General features: G+C 39.8%; 1 protein-coding gene across 1 annotated transcript in view; it reads right to left on the reverse strand.

Moving 5' to 3' along the window:
* The window catches only part of Ipcef1 (interaction protein for cytohesin exchange factors 1), a 143023-nt gene that overhangs the window by 104250 nt on the left and 21649 nt on the right, over nt 1–17124 (reverse strand). The window contains exon 2 of the mRNA XM_050135837.1: nt 1981–2031. The gene's annotated coding sequence lies outside the window, so the exon portion shown is untranslated. The remainder of the gene's footprint in view (nt 1–1980; nt 2032–17124) is intronic.

Consider the following 17124-nt stretch of genomic DNA (forward strand, 5'->3'; position numbering starts at 1 on the left):
AAGATGTAAGAGTTAGCCAATAAGAAGCTAGAGCTAATACTCCAAGCAGTGTCTTAAATAATATAGTTTCTGTGTGGTTATTTTAGTTCTGGGCAGCTGGGACAAACAAGCAGTCTACACCCAACATGCTTCTACCTCTGCTTAAGACATTTTGTATATTGATACAATTTTAGGATAATTTTAGCATATTGCAGTATACATTCCTACCTCTGATCAAGATACTTATACATTGTTTACATTTTGAGGTCACTGTCTTCATTTATTGCACAGTTGTTTAAAGATTGTTTAATATTTTAATGTGAAATATTAGTCTTTAAGTTATATAGCTATTAAGAATTATAGGTCAATAGTCATCCATGTTTTATCATACTTATAGTTAGACTAATCAGGTTCTTTAGATACATAGAGATTGTATTCTGCATAGATAGGGAATCTTCAACCACTCCAAAGAGCTACAAAATATGGCCTTTAAATAATTTGATGTAAGACACAATTGCTCCTGGCAGCACCAGTCTATTCTCAAGAGAATGTTGAGCACCAAAGACACTCCACTTGGAGCTTGTTTTCTTCTTGGCAAAACTGGCCTTTGAACAAGGAACTGCCCATGCATCAAGCACTGACAAAATTCATGATGTCCAGACAGGACAAGCAGGATACAAGAAAAAAGACTGTCAAATCTTGCCAAGACTTGTAATACAGTTTTGAAATTTTTCCTGCCTCTGAAAATAGTCTGTCATTTACTCTAGGTCTTAGCCAAAGTTGGTTACTCCAATGTTGCAAATGAGACTTTGGGTGATTGCTCAGGTAGCCAGTTGCCTCTGTCATTTTTTGCACATTTTGGAAGTTGCTTGATTGCACTTCCTGCTTACTCAAGTAATATTATTTCCCTTCTTGGGTCTTCATTTGGGTTGAAGACTAGATAGTTGTGGTTATTTTCATCTCATGACTTGGTCAAGTTATTTATTATACAAGACTTAAACTCATTAAGATAGAATAATTATTGAAACATTTATCACGTTTCTTGCTTGATATTGTTTATGCTGGCTGTAATTCTAATTTTTATACCTGATATTTGTTATTATTGCATATAATTTTGTATTCAGCTTAGAACTTTCTTATTTAAACAAAAGGGGGAGATGCTGTAGGAATTTTTACAGCCTGTAGCCTTTAAGTTACCTGCCCACTTGAGCATGGCTCAAGTGTGCTAATGTAAAGGGCATGTCTGGTCTCTCTTATGGCTGTGAGATTCGGTTGCTGTTACCTGTTTGAGCAGAGGACTATAATCTGTGAGTCTGCCCCTAAATAAATAACCCTCTATTATACTCAATTTTGAGCTAGTATGGGATTTCTCTTAAGCATTCATCTTCAAATAAGGAATTATATGACACAGTTGCGAGCAAAATATATAATCTTTCCTAAGTCATTTTATAAATCACATATCAAAGGGATAGCAAAAACATTTATATCTAAAATCACAGAATCTTGGATAGGTCATTAGAGTTGAACTTTAAATATAGGAATATTTTAAGGCTGTTATGTCTTTATATTATAATTCATTATAAGCTTATAATAATCAATACCCATTTGTAGGACATCTAACTTATATCTGGACATCTAAACCCACAGTTGTTTACAAAGCAGAATCTTGTCATAATATGATTCTGCAGTGCTTAGTCTGCTACAGTAAGCTTTGCTCAGACTGAAATGAAAATAAAAAGAAATTAACCCATAAATATATAAACAATTCTTTAATTGTAAAATAATCACCACCCAGAATCCATTTTCAGGAGAAATAAAAGGTAAACAGTTGGTAATTTACCAATACTAATATCTTTCCTTTTCATAATATTAGCTTGGGGACAAGCATACTTGGCTTATTCTGACTTGGCTCATAAATCAGAATAACAGAGTGGAGAGTGGGATTTTCAGGTCACAAACATCACTCAAAGAACTAGATTTGGAGAGCTGTCAATTACATACCAAAAATGTGTGAGGTGATTGTCTCAATCCAGGTCTGCTGCTGCTGATGATCTATACAAGAAAGAACAAAAAAGGATGTCATTAGAGTTTCAGCTACCTATGAGCTGAAATCCTGCATATCAACCTGAGAACACACAACAAAGGACTTAAGTTGGTGAATATGGAATGGCCAGGAGCCTCTCCCAGAGAATTAGCTGCACAGTTTCATCTCCCTGGAAGGAAGACATGAGTGCCAAGCTGTGAGAAATCACTGGTCCCTGGAACTGAATACCCGGGGCTGTGCTGGAAAGCTTGCTCTAACCCTTTGTGTGCATACCCAGCAGTTTTTTAATTGCTTTGAAAATGTACACATGGGGCTGGAGAGGTGACTCAACAGTTAAGAGCACTTGTCACTCTTGCAGAGGACCTAGGTTCAGTTCCCAGCACACAGGTGGTAGCTACAACTGTCTGTAGCTCTAATTCCAGAGAATCCATGCCCTTTCCTGGTCTCACTTCAAGTGTATCAGACACACACATGGTACTTACATCCTAGATGACAAAACACTCATACACATTTTAAAAAGAAGAAAAGAAAAATGTGTTCATGAATTTAGAACTTCCAACCATTTTCCTGGAGTTCTTTTTTTTTTTTTTTTTTTTTTTTTTTTGTTTTTCGAGACAGGGTTTCTCTGTGGCTTTGGAGCCTGTCCTGGCACTAGCTCTGTAGACCAGGCTGGTCTCGAACTCACAGAGATCCGCCTGCCTCTGCCTCCCGAGTGCTGGGATTAAAGGCGTGCGCCACCATCGCCCGGCATTTTCCTGGAGTTTTACCAATGGGAAAGGATTTCAAATTAATAATAATAATACACTCATTGTCTAAATCATATATTTGTTCAAAAATATATATTCTTCTTTAAGAAACCTATACAATTCAAATTTCCCTGTCTTAACAATGTCCTTTCTGGTCCAGAGAAGTCATTGCATTTCATTTCCAATCCAGGTTTCAATCAAGGATCACTACTTTATGTGTGGTATATCTTTAATATCTGAGGGGAGGCTATTTCCAGAAGCCTGTGGATACCACAGTCAAGGATGCTCTTGTGCCTTACATAGAACGAAGCATTTAACACCCTTCAGTGTGCTTTAGACCGCAGTACTGGATAATGCAATATGAATGCTTCATAATAAGATACTACACTGTGTTGCTTAAGAAATAAGAACAAGAAAGTTCCTCATCCTATGCAGGTGCAATTCTTTTCTAATAAACAGTCTGAAATAGGTCGAATCCTTGGGTGTAGAAAGCATGGCTACTATAGAATCAACTGTATCATTAAGTGTCTACACTGTCTCTCGTCTTGGTTGTTGCATCCCTTCTGTTTGGGTTCATCTAATTGTTTCCTCACAATTAGACTTAGGTTGAACACTTTTGACTCATGGGTTAGGGTGTTTTATATTTTGAATATACATTTTAGAATTCCACAATAGATTATACAAATATTTTATTTCAGTCGCAGTTACATTAAATAATTGCCTCCTATAAAATAAACTTAGTGTCAGTTTTTAATTAATAAATTTCTTTTGACAAGGATGAATGTGCTTAATTTGTATTGCCATTCCACTGAGGTGGGTATTTTTTAAATTATCTTTTCCTTTTGAATGGAAATTTATGCACATTCATATAAGCAGTAAGACTGCTTCTGGGGCCAAAATTTAAATATAGACATGACATACTTATCACCCTAAAGCAAGAAACCTTCTATTTGCATGCAAAATAAATTGAAACTATTTTTCCTCCTCTATCCATGGTGCAAATTCTGGGCTTCTCAGCTCTTGTTTCATTGTGCTAAATTATAGAGCAGCATGACACCATGCTTTAGCTAAACATTTCTTAACTGCTCTTTGAAAGGATCACGGTTTCACTAGAAACAACGTCAAAGTTACTGAGTGCTGGTCTAAAATGCATATTAACTATATCAAATGATCAGAAATCAGCTTTTTCATCTCATTCTTGGTTTTGCACTTGATGCATGCAAGAGCTCACATCTCCACGTGTTCCCAAGAAAAGTGGATGTCGCTTCTTCCTTCTTCCCCAAACAGCATCTCAGGGTAAATACCATTTTTTTTACAAGAACTTCTTTGCATGTTAAACCAGATCATTTTTCTTCTTCTCCTTTTCCTTTGGACCTCAGGATCTCTCTGTTTAGTTTATTATCAAGGCAGGAAAGATTTGGAAATCCGTGCATGTGACTTGAATGACAGTCAATAATATGAGCTTCTAGGCAAACCGTCCAGCCAGGCGAACACCACAGGCTCCCATCCTAGAAGTCTTGGGTCCTGGCCACCTCAGAGTTAAGCAACGCTTTCAAGGACACTAAAATTTCAGGTAATCCCACCAGGTCTTGGAAGGAGAGACTGTGCTTGTTATCTGGGTGGGACTAGACACAGACCTACTTCCTACCTCATTCTAAGTTTGGAAAGACCTTGAAGAAAATAAGTTGCTTCTCTTTCCTCCACCAATGAGAACTACAGCATCTCCAGAAGGCTCGGCTGGCATGGCAGTCCATTTAGTCTCTCATCCATGAGCAATTTCCTTAACAGTCAGCAATTTCAGTAGCTCGTTTCAAAGGGAGAGAGTAATTTCAAAGGACGGAGTAATGAGTGTGACATTACCGTCTTTGTCCAGTGTCTGGTTTCATAGAGAAGTCGGGACAGGGCCCTGAGATACACCCACGGGAGGAACTGAACTCTCTTCAATATTCAGCATTCTCTGCATATGACAGTATTTTCTTTAGAATTGGCATATTATGCACTCCATTAAAGGAAAAATTTCTTTGTTCCAATTCTAAGAAAAACATTCTAGTCCTTCATTTGAATTGGGTTTTAAGCCAAAGACAGTAAAGGAAGCTGAAGTGGGGGATTTTGCCTTGAATATATGAATTACTTCAAGAGAGATAGACGGGGGATGCTTCAACTGTGAAGCCCTTGTTAGAATATACATCATTCCTCTTTCCTCTCCAACCCCCTACACATCCATATTATCTTCAAAGCACAAGAGTGGCTGCCTGCAGTTAATTTAATCACTGTGATTTCCTGGGAAATTAAGACTGATAGCTCTTGAAAATTAGTCCAATTTTATCTTTGAACATGAGTTTAAAATTGTTAAAATTATTACTTTAAATAATACATTAACCTCCTCGGGGTATTGCTTATTCTCATAACCTTCCTAAATCAAAAAATGATATTGGTTTCTAAGGTTTTTGTTCAATAAAAATTCAACTTTAAGATACAATTACCTTTAAAACTTTGCTCACGTTTACAACCCTTCAGGTTTCATTTAACCTTTTCTAAATGAATCTTGAAGATCAGTTTTTTTTTTCTAAACACAAAATGAGAACAAATCTAGTTTATTGTCTCATATAAAATCAAATTGAAATTAAGTAGAGAATAAATGGACTGGAACCACATACCATGAGCCCATGTCAACCTTCCCTTCCTCCCTTTTGTCAGACACTTTTGTCACAGTTGCAAGGAAAGCAAGTATCAGACCCACAGGTGGGAAGAACAACTATCGTTCCCTGCATCACATCAAAACCCACAGCAAAGGCCAAAGCAGAACAACTAAGTAAACATAAAGTATTACTAGTTAAGATGTCTCACTAAGCCTCGGGAACTATTCTTCAACTAATTCTAATATAAACCTTAAGGCTGGACTGCAGCTCAGTAGAAGAGCACTTGCCTTGCAGATGTAAGATGCAATTCTTGATTTTCAGAGACACACACACAAAGTTAGTTACTGAGAAACACACTCTCCTTTACTAAGAAAACAAAATAGACCCCCTTAGAAATACAAACACAGTCAAGAATGGTGGTTTGTGCCTGTAATGCCAGGATTGCTGTGTTGGAGAGAAGCCCAGATTTGGGGTGAGTTCCAGGCCAGGCTAGGCTACACAGCGAGACATTGTCTCAAACTCCAAAACAAATAATACATATGCATAAACACACACATACAGACACAAGCATATATACATGTGCATACTACACTCAGTGTGTATGTATATATGTATATGTGTGTGAGAGACACATAAGTTTTAAATTTCCCGTGGACTTTGAAGAGACAGACGTTTCGCAGTTTTTAATAACTTATTCTTTTCTTAGATGACCAATGACTATTCCTTTTTGGCAAGAACATACTAATAGATAAAAGGCTGCAGATGGCTATTTGGACAACATTGTCTTTATTGTTCTGAGCAAATAATTGCTTTAATGAAGTGACCTTGATGCCTAACCAAGAAGGGAAAGCACAAACCAACCACCCCAAGTCCAAAGTCGTCATCTATATTAGACTCTGCTCCACAAATAACTGGCTCATAATCAACAAATCCATAAAGCAAGCTAACTCAACCACTTTTTGAAGTATATATTTGGCAGTTAATTATCTTTGGGCAGGCACAAAATGTTCTACCAGTCACAGCTAAAATAGTCCACTGTGTTGAAGGGTTTAGAATTGAAATTAGCATATTTCAGCTAAGCCAATCTTCCAGGCTAACACATCATTGTACCAAGTACGGATCATCTAGGCTCCTCATCTGTTTGCTGGTGCTATAACAGAATATCACAAATTGAGGAAATTTTAAGCAATAGAAAACTGTTTGACTCATGGCTCTGGAAGCTGGAAGGGATCAGAAGTGGCGTGAGATTCTTGTCAGAGCATGAGATTTTTGTCATAACATGACAGAATTTCATGTACACACACTCAGGACAGAAATAATGAGACCGGATTCATTTGTTTTTATATTAAGCCCATATCTGGGACATCAGACTCATTCCCATGGACCAGCATTAATATATTTGTGAAGGCAGAACTTCATGACTCCCCCATCTCCTAATGCTGACACTATGACAGACTTAGAAATGATATTTACATCATTGCAGTACATGTCTGTGAACTTATGCAGTTCACCTATGAGCAGCCACAGGTACCAAAGTGTTCTGAGTAGTGCTTTTGCATGTACTATGCTCTTCAGATACTAGTTCTGTTAGGGCCCTATGATAATACCACACCCCTGCAAATGAGACTGAGATCTTTATAGAAGAGTAAATATCCCTGTTGTCTACCAACTTGGAAACCTCTGGTCTCTGCAGTATGGTAAGGAACATGCTGGTGTTCCCTCTGTCTGGGCCTATGAGCTGATGGGAATGCAGGAAGTCACAGATGCAGCAGTGATGTCTGGATCATCTCCTGGGGCCAGAGAAGAGCAGCAACCAGAAATCTGAGCTGTACTCCACAGAGTGTGAGAGTCTCCAGCGCCAGAGACTACATGATCCAGGCACTCCTCCAACCCTGAAATATGAGTGTGGTGTTTTGTTAAGTGACCCTGTGAGTTTCCTGTTCTCCAGACTGTTGGAGTATTTAATCTGCAGCGTAGGATTAGCCACATTCCAGTCCTTGCCCGGAACATTAAATCCAACTGACTGCTTCTCAACCCAATTGCTCAGTTACGACCAACATTACTTATGAAATATGTTTAAAGGCAAACCTATTGCTCTATATCCTAGCCCGTGGCCCTGTGGAGTACTGTAGTCTTTGAAATCATGTGCTGAATCCAATGTAGCAGACATTCGGGGCTCTCATTGTGGGCTCACATTAATCTATAACAAAGTAAGAATCACTAGTAATTATTTCAAGAGTTAAGCGCTTCAGGGCAGGTAACAGGTAGGTAAATAAATACCTTAATGTCCCCAAAGACATCATAAGGCCCATTCCTATATTAGCAAGGCCCACAGAAACATGTGTGCTTGGTACTGAGAAGTTACAAGATGGAGCCCCAGGACAGTGTGCTCAATAAAGCAGAGTAGCGTGACGAACCAACTGAGTCCCTCAAATGCATGTGGCATCATAGCAGAAGATATCTATGAGCCTGGAAGAGAGACCTCACCAGAACCCAACCACGCTCGCTGGCGCCCCCTTCCTCAGCCTCACAGTGAGAGGTAGACCCACCATCCAAGGCGCCCTCTATGGGGTTTTGATATTTCAGCCCACTAAGACACACGGATTGATTTCCCTGTAGTTTTCAACAGTGAAACAGACATTATCTTATTTGATTGATATGATCATGAGTCTATAGCTAATTATTATTTCTGACCTTTGACAGTAAAGTCTTGGGAAAATGGAGGAGGTTTGTGCTGAGCTAGGGTCTCACGTGGTTCAGAGGTTCAGAAGAGAGACTCTAACTCTCTATGCAACCAAGGGTAACCTTGAACTGATCCTTCTGCTTTGAGTTCCCAAGTGCTGAGACTAAAGGTGTGCACCACCAAGCCCAGCTAGAATCAGAATTCCATCCTGTCTTAGTACAAGCACACTACACACATTAATTTCATTCCAGAATGCCTCTCAGTTTTTATATTCCTCTGTATTTCTTTTTAATTGAGCCATGCGTTTTTCTCCATCTCCCTCTCCTCTTCTGCCCTCTCCTGTGACCCCCACACTGCCAATTTAGTCAGGAGATCTTGTTTTTTCTCCTTCCTATATAGATCCATGTATATCTCTCTTTTAAAGTCCTCTTTTGTTGTCCAGGTTCCCTGGGGTTGTAGCTTATAGGCTGATTTTTCTTTGCTTTATGTTTAAAAGCCACTTATGAGTCAATCTCAAATGACTGAAAGACAGTTAAGGAAATGCTCAACATCCTTAGTCATCAGAGAAATGCAAATCAGAACAACTCTGAGATTCCATCTTACACCTGTAAGAATGGCCAAGATCAAAAACACTGATGACAACTTATGCTGGAGAGGATGTGGGGTAAGAAGAATACTCCTCCACTGCTTGTGGGAGTGCAAACTTATACAGCCACTTTGGAAATTAGTATGGCGATTTCTCAGAAAATTAGGAAACAATCTACCTCAAGACCCAGAAATACCACTTTTGTGTATATACCCAAAAGATGCTCAATCATACCACAAGAACATATGCTCAACTATGTTTATAGCAGCATTATTCATAATAGCCAGAGCCTGGAAACAACCTAGTTGCCCCTCAACCAAAGAATGGTGAAAGAAAATGGGGCAAGAAAATAATGACATTTCAATTAAAAAAAAAGAAATTAAAAAAAATAATGACATCTTGAAATATGCATGCAAATGGATGAATCTAGAAAACATCATATTGAGTGAGGTAACCCAGACCCAGAAAGACAACTATAATAGGTCCTCTGTATTTCTTTTTCTCTACTTGCTTGTAATTTTATTATATTGACTTTATGCATTTATGGAAGTTGCCTCAAGGTCCTTTCATAAGCAAACCAGGTTATATGCAAGAATATAAATAAGGGCAGTAGAGATGGCTCAGCTTGTAAATATGATGTTTATGAAGAATAATGAAATTAGTTCAATCCCCAAAACCCATATGAATGTGGAAGGAGAGAACTGACTGCAAAAAGAGCACCCTGACCTCCACCCAGGCACCACGTGCGCTCACCCATACCTACCCATCAACCCACACACATACAATAATGATTATAAAGGCTTTAAAGACTATAAGTAAGTGAATGAATGGAAGTTCCAGTAGAAATTAAACAAATATGCATAATTATGCATAGGGTTATATATAAACATGCCCTTTAAATTTACATCATAATCATACATAATCATATTCCAGATGTCCTTAATATTGGGTTTATGGGTATTTCCAAAGTACCTATGAACAGAATTCAGGACATCTGTACATTTGAATGAAGACTATGTCTTCATTGTCACTAATCTCTAACAGAAAGTAAACATCTTCACCTGTACATATTGGCCACAAACCATGCACTGTAATAACGTATTTACATATGTAATACATATTTCCCATTCCAGTTCCTGGGACCTCCATCCTCACTTTGTTATCCATAGCTATCTTAAAATACTAAGATTGCTCCTGGATATGCTACCAGATGTGTTAATAAAGAAGCACATGGTTCTGATTCCATTTCTGCTGCTCTGATACCAAATACCTGACAAAAAGGAACTCAGGGAAGAAAGGCTTTCCTTAGGCTCACAATTCCAGGTTATAGGCAATCACCCCAGGGAACCCACGGTAGCAGGAACTTAAAACCACTGTCGTGTCATATCCACAGACAACAATGGAGAGAAACAAATGCACGCGTGCTCAGTGCTCAGGGAGCTTTCTCGGTCTACTCAAGCACAGTCCACGACAAAGGAATGGCGCCACCCACTTTTAGGCCGGGCTTACCACATCCATTAAGGCAATTATGTCAGTTCCCCGCAGACACACCAGTGTGCCAACTTTATCTATACAATCCCTGGGCTCTCCCTGGGCGAGTCTAGGTTGTGTCGAGTCAACGGGTAGAACTGACCATCACATAAACTACTGTTCCACGAGTTCTTTTACATTTTAACCATTACATTTTAGACACCTGTTTTCCTTGAAGTAATTGTGTGTTTTGCCTTATGCATTGAAGGACATTATTCTAAAGAGCCCGTAAGCTCCCTCCACTTGTAACATGCACAAAAGAAGTTAGGTTCTGAACACGAAATCCTAAAAGTGGCATCATGATAGATGGTGGGCCACTCTGGCTGAAATCTGCATGTGGCTGACTAGGGAACGGCAGCTTTCCCTGTTCGTAAATCACTGAGGGCCCATTAAATAAATGGGAATATATTAGCCGCAGGTGTGTTCTAGCCCCTATGATGATAGAAGGGAGTGTTCAGCACACAGATAATTCAACTTCTGTGGAGTAAGTTTACATTTGCAGCTTCTGAAAAGGCAGGGAAGGTCTCTGCAAAACTTCGTTCAACATTTCTGTTCTCAAAAGAAACGCAATCCTATTTGGTTAACACTTAAAATGTCTCTGTGAAGACATCATTCAAAATCCCTTTCTGCGTGTGGTAAGTTGTCTAGGTCCCTTTGTACTTTTTCTCCTCTGTGTGTCAGGCTTCTTCTGCATTTCCATCAGACGCTCTGACACTTTCGTACAGTTGAAGTGGGGCAGAAACACAGGGAGCCAAAACAAAGGGCTGTTAGTGTGTGGCCAGCACACACTGAAATATGTTTTCAGGAGCTGTTACGATGGATTCTGCTTGGATGGGAGCTGGAGACTGTATGCTTTGTGCTGGCAGACAGTTAGCAAGGCATTGTATGCAGGGTGAGACCACACCATGTAGGGGTGGCCCAGGCCCACCTTCTCCAAGAATATATCCTCTGAGGTTATGAAAAGGAGTGAGAACTCATTTTCAGTGGTCAAAGTTAAATGCAGGCAAAGACTCCAAAGGAATCAAATCACCAGGGAGATCTCACTTAAGTCTCTTCGTTCTAGATTATATTTATATTATAATTACATTATAATATATTATATTATATTTATTATATTATATAAAGCTAAGCTCTGGGGCAAATAATTTCTCCCAAAGTCTCTCCCCTGGCCGGAGGCATGGCTGAGGCCTGACAAAGCTGGCTTTTCTCTCTTCTTCCTACCAAACTGCCCGCCCTGCCCTAGTTGAGCTGCTGTTGGGAAATGGGGTCATAGCTAAATAATAATGCCCCAGGTTGTTAGAGATTCTCTGAGTACATGTCACTGAGTCTGCTAGACTGCTGGGCTCCTATCGCTGTAAGCAATGACGTTTCCATGTTAGTGGTGAAGAACTGAACATGCTCTAAGTGTGCCGTTTACCTTCTACCCAGGGGGATAATTCGCCTGGAATCCATTTCTATGCATGACTGCAGTTCAACAACAAAAACTCCACTCATTTGCTTGGACATATTATAAGAGTGAGACATGAGGCACCGGGGATCTTTGACCCTGCTCTTCTGGACTAATGTTGAGATTGCTGGAATCTTTTTTTTCTTTTCCCTTCCTTTTTTTTTTTTTTTTTTACTAATCCTTTCACTTTTCACAGATTTCAGTAATCCCACTGGAGACTTCCTTTTACTTTCCCATCAGTTTGTAAATGAGACAAGCACAGCAAATTCCAAGCAAGGGCCTGAGGGCACGTCGAACTGAATGAGCATGGTGTGTTTGGCTCGCTGTTGTTTGCACATCTATTTGTGTGTCAACAGTTTTGCTGCATGCTAGATGCGTGCACGTGTAACAAAAGTGACTTCCCGGTAAATGAGACTCCACGACGCTCGCTGCTCAGTGCAGACCATCGAGGCAAGCCTCTTGATCCTGCGTCTAGCCACTGACTGCAGCTTATCCCGGGTTTCGGCTGAAGACAAGCCTCCACCTAGGGAAGATCCCCTGAATCCAGGAACTAAACGGTTCACAGACCTACAGTCTGCAACCATTAGACATGGCCATCAGAAATCTGAGTCACACTGTCATTTTCAAGAGGAGATAAAAACCGCACTCCCCGCTTCCTCTTTCTTCTGCATTTGATCTCTCTCATTTGGTTATAACCACGAAATATGGACTGTGGACTACGGATACTGTGAATCTTGCTGCCTCCAGCTACCTGAGGGAGTTAGGGACAACCACTATTCACTCAAATCTCAGCTTCTCCATTTGTAAAGTCAAATTAATCAATAAATCCAATAATATACACAATATGAAACAGCATTTATAAAGACAAGGAGGCATAATTTCCTGTGTTGAACTTATATTGAACATCCTGCCTCCTGGCCAATTAGAACTTGGTTCTATGATCTTATACAGCTGGAATATTGCATATCAAAGCTAAAGTGATCTTGAGTCAGAAGTGTTAGTAGCTATTGATTATCCACTTCTGTATTCAATGTAACATTTACAAGCTTATCCAGAAGCCAATAGATAAGTTTCCATTATAGATAGAAATTTAATGGACACCAAGGGATAATGTATGTTTCATTCCCACACCAGATGTCTAAAAGAATATGCTGCTTCTTCAACAAAGCACATGTGCATGTATGTATCCACACATGCTTATATGTATCCACATGTGCATGTATGTATCCACACGTTTATATATGTATCTACCTGTGCATATATGTACCTACATATCCATATATGCACAGTCACTTGTTATTTTAAATACCCTGACACTAGGAGCACCAAAATGTCCATCAAGAGAAACGGGTAATGAAACAGGTTCCTATGAAGGGACAGAGTGGAAACAGAAAGGAATTGCTACTGATAAAGCATGTGATGATGACTTAAATTACCCTTTACACAGTGAGTCAAGAAGCCAGATACCTAAGAGCATGCTATGAGGTGACAGCAACATGCGGCTCTGGACCATGCAGGACTCCTGCGTGGAAGAAAAACCACAACAGTGGTCTCCTGTGGGAAGAGGAAAGGATGACACGGGTGACTATGATGAGCACAGAGAGAAGCATGCTTTCTGGGTGACCATGTAGATAAATGTACATGTGACAAAACTAACATGCATGGCCCATCAGTGGCACTGTATGCACTGGAAAGCAGAGAACAGAGTCACAGACCACTAATCTGATGAACCTGAATTAAACTTGAAAAGGAAGAAACTCAACAGAGCATGTGACTCTCCCCCTCCTGAAGACAAGACTCCGAGTAGGGAGGCACAGTCTGCTCTCATTTCCACCTTCAATTACAGAGTGCTTCTACTGAATGGCAAGTATTTTGCACATGGCAAGCACTTGGTATCACTAATGCCTTTCCCTCTACTTAACCTATAAATTACAACCTATAAAATACAAGCCTACCTCATCATCTGAAACCTAAAAACGTGTCCAACACCGAGTGTGAGCAGTGTGTGTGCGTGTGAGAGTGTACTTGTGTGTATGTGCATATGCATGTGTGTTTGTGCATGTGTCTGTATATATGTCCTTGAGTATGCACATGTGTGTGTTAGTGTGTCGGACAAGTCACGTCAGCTCCTAAGGGATCGACAGACCTAACACTGTCGCGTGAACAAACTTTAGACTCTGAGGATAAACAGGGATCCCCACCACTTCTCCCTGCATGAGGTCATCACGAATACATCTGAAATGTAAACGCATGACTAAATTCCTATCACATCACTCTTGGTGCTCTGGCTATAATTAAATGTACTGATTGGTACTGGAACGAAGCCCAGTAATTCCCCTCCTAAGCCTTCCCCTTTTCTCCTCTACCAAAAACCCAAGAGCTATTTATAAAATTTCCAGTCTCCTCATTTGGTTCTACTTAGCTGGACTCATAAACCGTGCATGGCAAATTTCAGACCTATAATTTGTGGCTTCCTGTTTCCCAGGTTGCTCCCAAGAAGCCCGTGTGTGACTGTTTTCCTAGTTAAATATTTACACACATACTCGGGGTCCGGAGCAGTTCATATTTGACAGGACTCAACAGCACCTCCATCTGCTTCTCATCAGAGCGACTAAAAAATGTGCCAACTAAACATTTTTTGAATCTATTTGTACAAAAACATTGTCTCCGTGCTCATTCTGAAGCATTTTCTATGTAAAGGGACCAGAAAGAGCTCCTCCTGGCCCTCCCTGTTGCCAGTTCTCATCCTCTAGCTTCAGGGTTCTGTCTGACCAGCGGAATGATGACTTTCCAAGCTCTGTCACAGAAGGTTTCCAGTCTTAATGTTTATCAGTGTGTGAAAAGCATAACGCTCAGTTGTGACACAAAGGGGAAGAATGTTGTGTTTATATCTTAAAGGGCCTCAAAAGGCAACAGCTGGCTTTGGCAACAACACTTCAGGTTCAGCAAGGTCGAATTCTGGCAGCCTCCCTGCTGGTATCAACTGCCTTGGGTCTATTGTACACTCCAAAGGCATAGCTCAAGCATGGGTCTTTGAGAAGAAAATTTTTGGGTTTTATGAGGTCCTATTCTCATTCCTTAGTCTCCAAAAGTTCAAATCAAAATATAAATATTTGTCTTAACTCTCTCTTAAGAGGCCAATAGTGTTTTTGACTCGGGTGTTTTCTAGCATGAACAGAACACATCGTTTAGACATGACAAGGTGCCTTTCATGACACTAATGCAATACAGTGGTTTGAGCTGACTTTCGGTTCTGTTGTTCTGAGTTTCACTACACAAATCTGATTCCTCATATTTATTCACATGTGGTTGTCCAACCAATAATAAGGTGAAGGAAGAAAGAATGAACACCAGACGCTGACCAAAACTTGAATGCATCAAAGAAGTGAAAATCCAAGAAATGACTGTTCTCAACGATTCTGAAATACCATTTTCCGATCTGTGTCTAAGTCAAAGCACAGGTTTTTCTTTCATGCGTGCCTTTTACCTTCCTTTCACAGCTCATTAGACTTGGGAGAAAAGCGGTCTGGAGAAAATAAAAGTACTGATGGGGAACCTTTTTCAACCAATAGCCTTTGAGAGGCTGGACCAGGCTGCATGTGGCTTTGGACACCAAAAGGTGTGGCACCAGCTGCTCTGCTCTTACCCTCACCTCTCCCCCATCCCTGCTTTCACACCTGGATGCTGGATTCCATTCCTGTTCCCTGTTGTGATCTGTGAGACCCCTTAAATAAGTACCCCTTATTATACCCTATTCCGAGCTAGTGTGGAATTACTTTATTCATGTCCCCCTTCATCTGGCCACCCAACATGGGAACGAGTCCATGCTTACCAGAACTGACCTAAAAGTATCCCCCACCCCCACCCCCATACCCACCAGGCTCCTGGCTGGTCAGCCCAGGCAAGCTTCTTGCCCACGGCCCACCTGCCACTGCCTAGGGCCCAACTTTCCCCTGCAGCTCACCATTTTTTTCACACCACAATCCCGGTGGCATTATATCCACTGGCTACACACATCGCAGCTCATGACTGATGGAAAGCTTTGTGTTTCTTTCTGGTTCTGACCACCAAAAAACTCTGTCCATGTACAGAATCACTTTAATTGCTCTTGATAATTGCTCTTAAATTTGTCAAAAAAAATTGCCTTTACAGTGCCTAATTATAATAATCCACAGCGTATTAGGAGATATCAGTGGACCATCCTTCTACATGGAATGCTCAGTAGCCCCACCCTGTGCTAATACTTTGTAAGCAAGCCATTGGAAATAATATGTAAACAATTTTCTAAATTTATAATTTATCATTACATGGATGACAATTTACTATCTGATTCAAATACAGATATATTTGTACTCATGAATATATATTACAAAGTAGATAAATATCCCAGGAAATTACTTAAGTGAATGTCCAAATTTCTTTCTCAGTCTTTGGAGAGATAAAATATGATGAACATCAAGGCAAGGAAGATGGTTCAGTCTACCCAAAATAGACTGTCTTGTCATGTATGCATAAGGAGCTGAGATTCACCTCCCAAACTCCTGAGAGGCCTGGCCATGGTGGCAGCTGCTCGCAATCCCAACCAGTCCTAGGGGACACTGTCCATCCAATTTAGCTTAATTGGAGAGATGCCCTGTCTCAAAAAAGGAGGTGGACAATGACTGAGTGACAATATCTGAAGAGTGGCCTCTGCCCCTCACACACACACACACACACACACACACACACACACACACTTATACATGCACACATGCACGTACACACACAGGAATGTGTGAATGCACATACAAGAAAATCATAATGAACCTCAAATATACCCAAGAAAACTTATTTTAAAAAATATATTTCAGGGGGCTGGAGAGATGGCTCAGTGGTTAAGAGCATTGCCTGCTCTTCCAAAGGTCCTGAGTTCAATTCCTGGCAACCACATGGTGGCTCACAANCTCACACACACACACACACATACACAACCACTCAATAACAAATAAAAGTTTAAATAAATGTTTTTTTTTTAAAAAAAAAAAAAAAAAAAAAAAAACTAGACTTTTAAACTGGAGAGATGGCTCAGAGGTTAAGAACATTGACTGCTCTTCCAAAGGTCCTGAGTTCAATTCCCAGCAACCACATGGTGGCTCACAACCATCTATAATGAGATCTGGTGCCCTCTTCTGGCTTGCAGACATATACACAGACAGAATATTGTATACATAATAAATAAATAAATAAATAAATAAATAAATAAATAAATAAATAAGTATTAAAAAAATCTGTTTCAGGGGGTAGAAAAATAATCTTCAATTTTCAAAAAGGCAGACAACAAGACTTTGATGCCAAAACTAGACTCAGCACTATAAGAAAGGACTCATAGGTTCAAAGATTCTTTATTTTTTCTTTTTTTTCATTTATTTTTAATTTATTATTTTTAATTTATTTATTTCTTTATTAACTAATTAAAGATTTCTGTCTCTTC

Source organism: Alexandromys fortis, unplaced genomic scaffold (genome assembly GCF_014885135.2).
Source record: "Alexandromys fortis isolate MF-2015 unplaced genomic scaffold, M_Fortis_MF-2015_v1.1 scaffold_23, whole genome shotgun sequence".
Classification (NCBI taxonomy): Eukaryota; Metazoa; Chordata; class Mammalia; order Rodentia; family Cricetidae; genus Alexandromys; species Alexandromys fortis.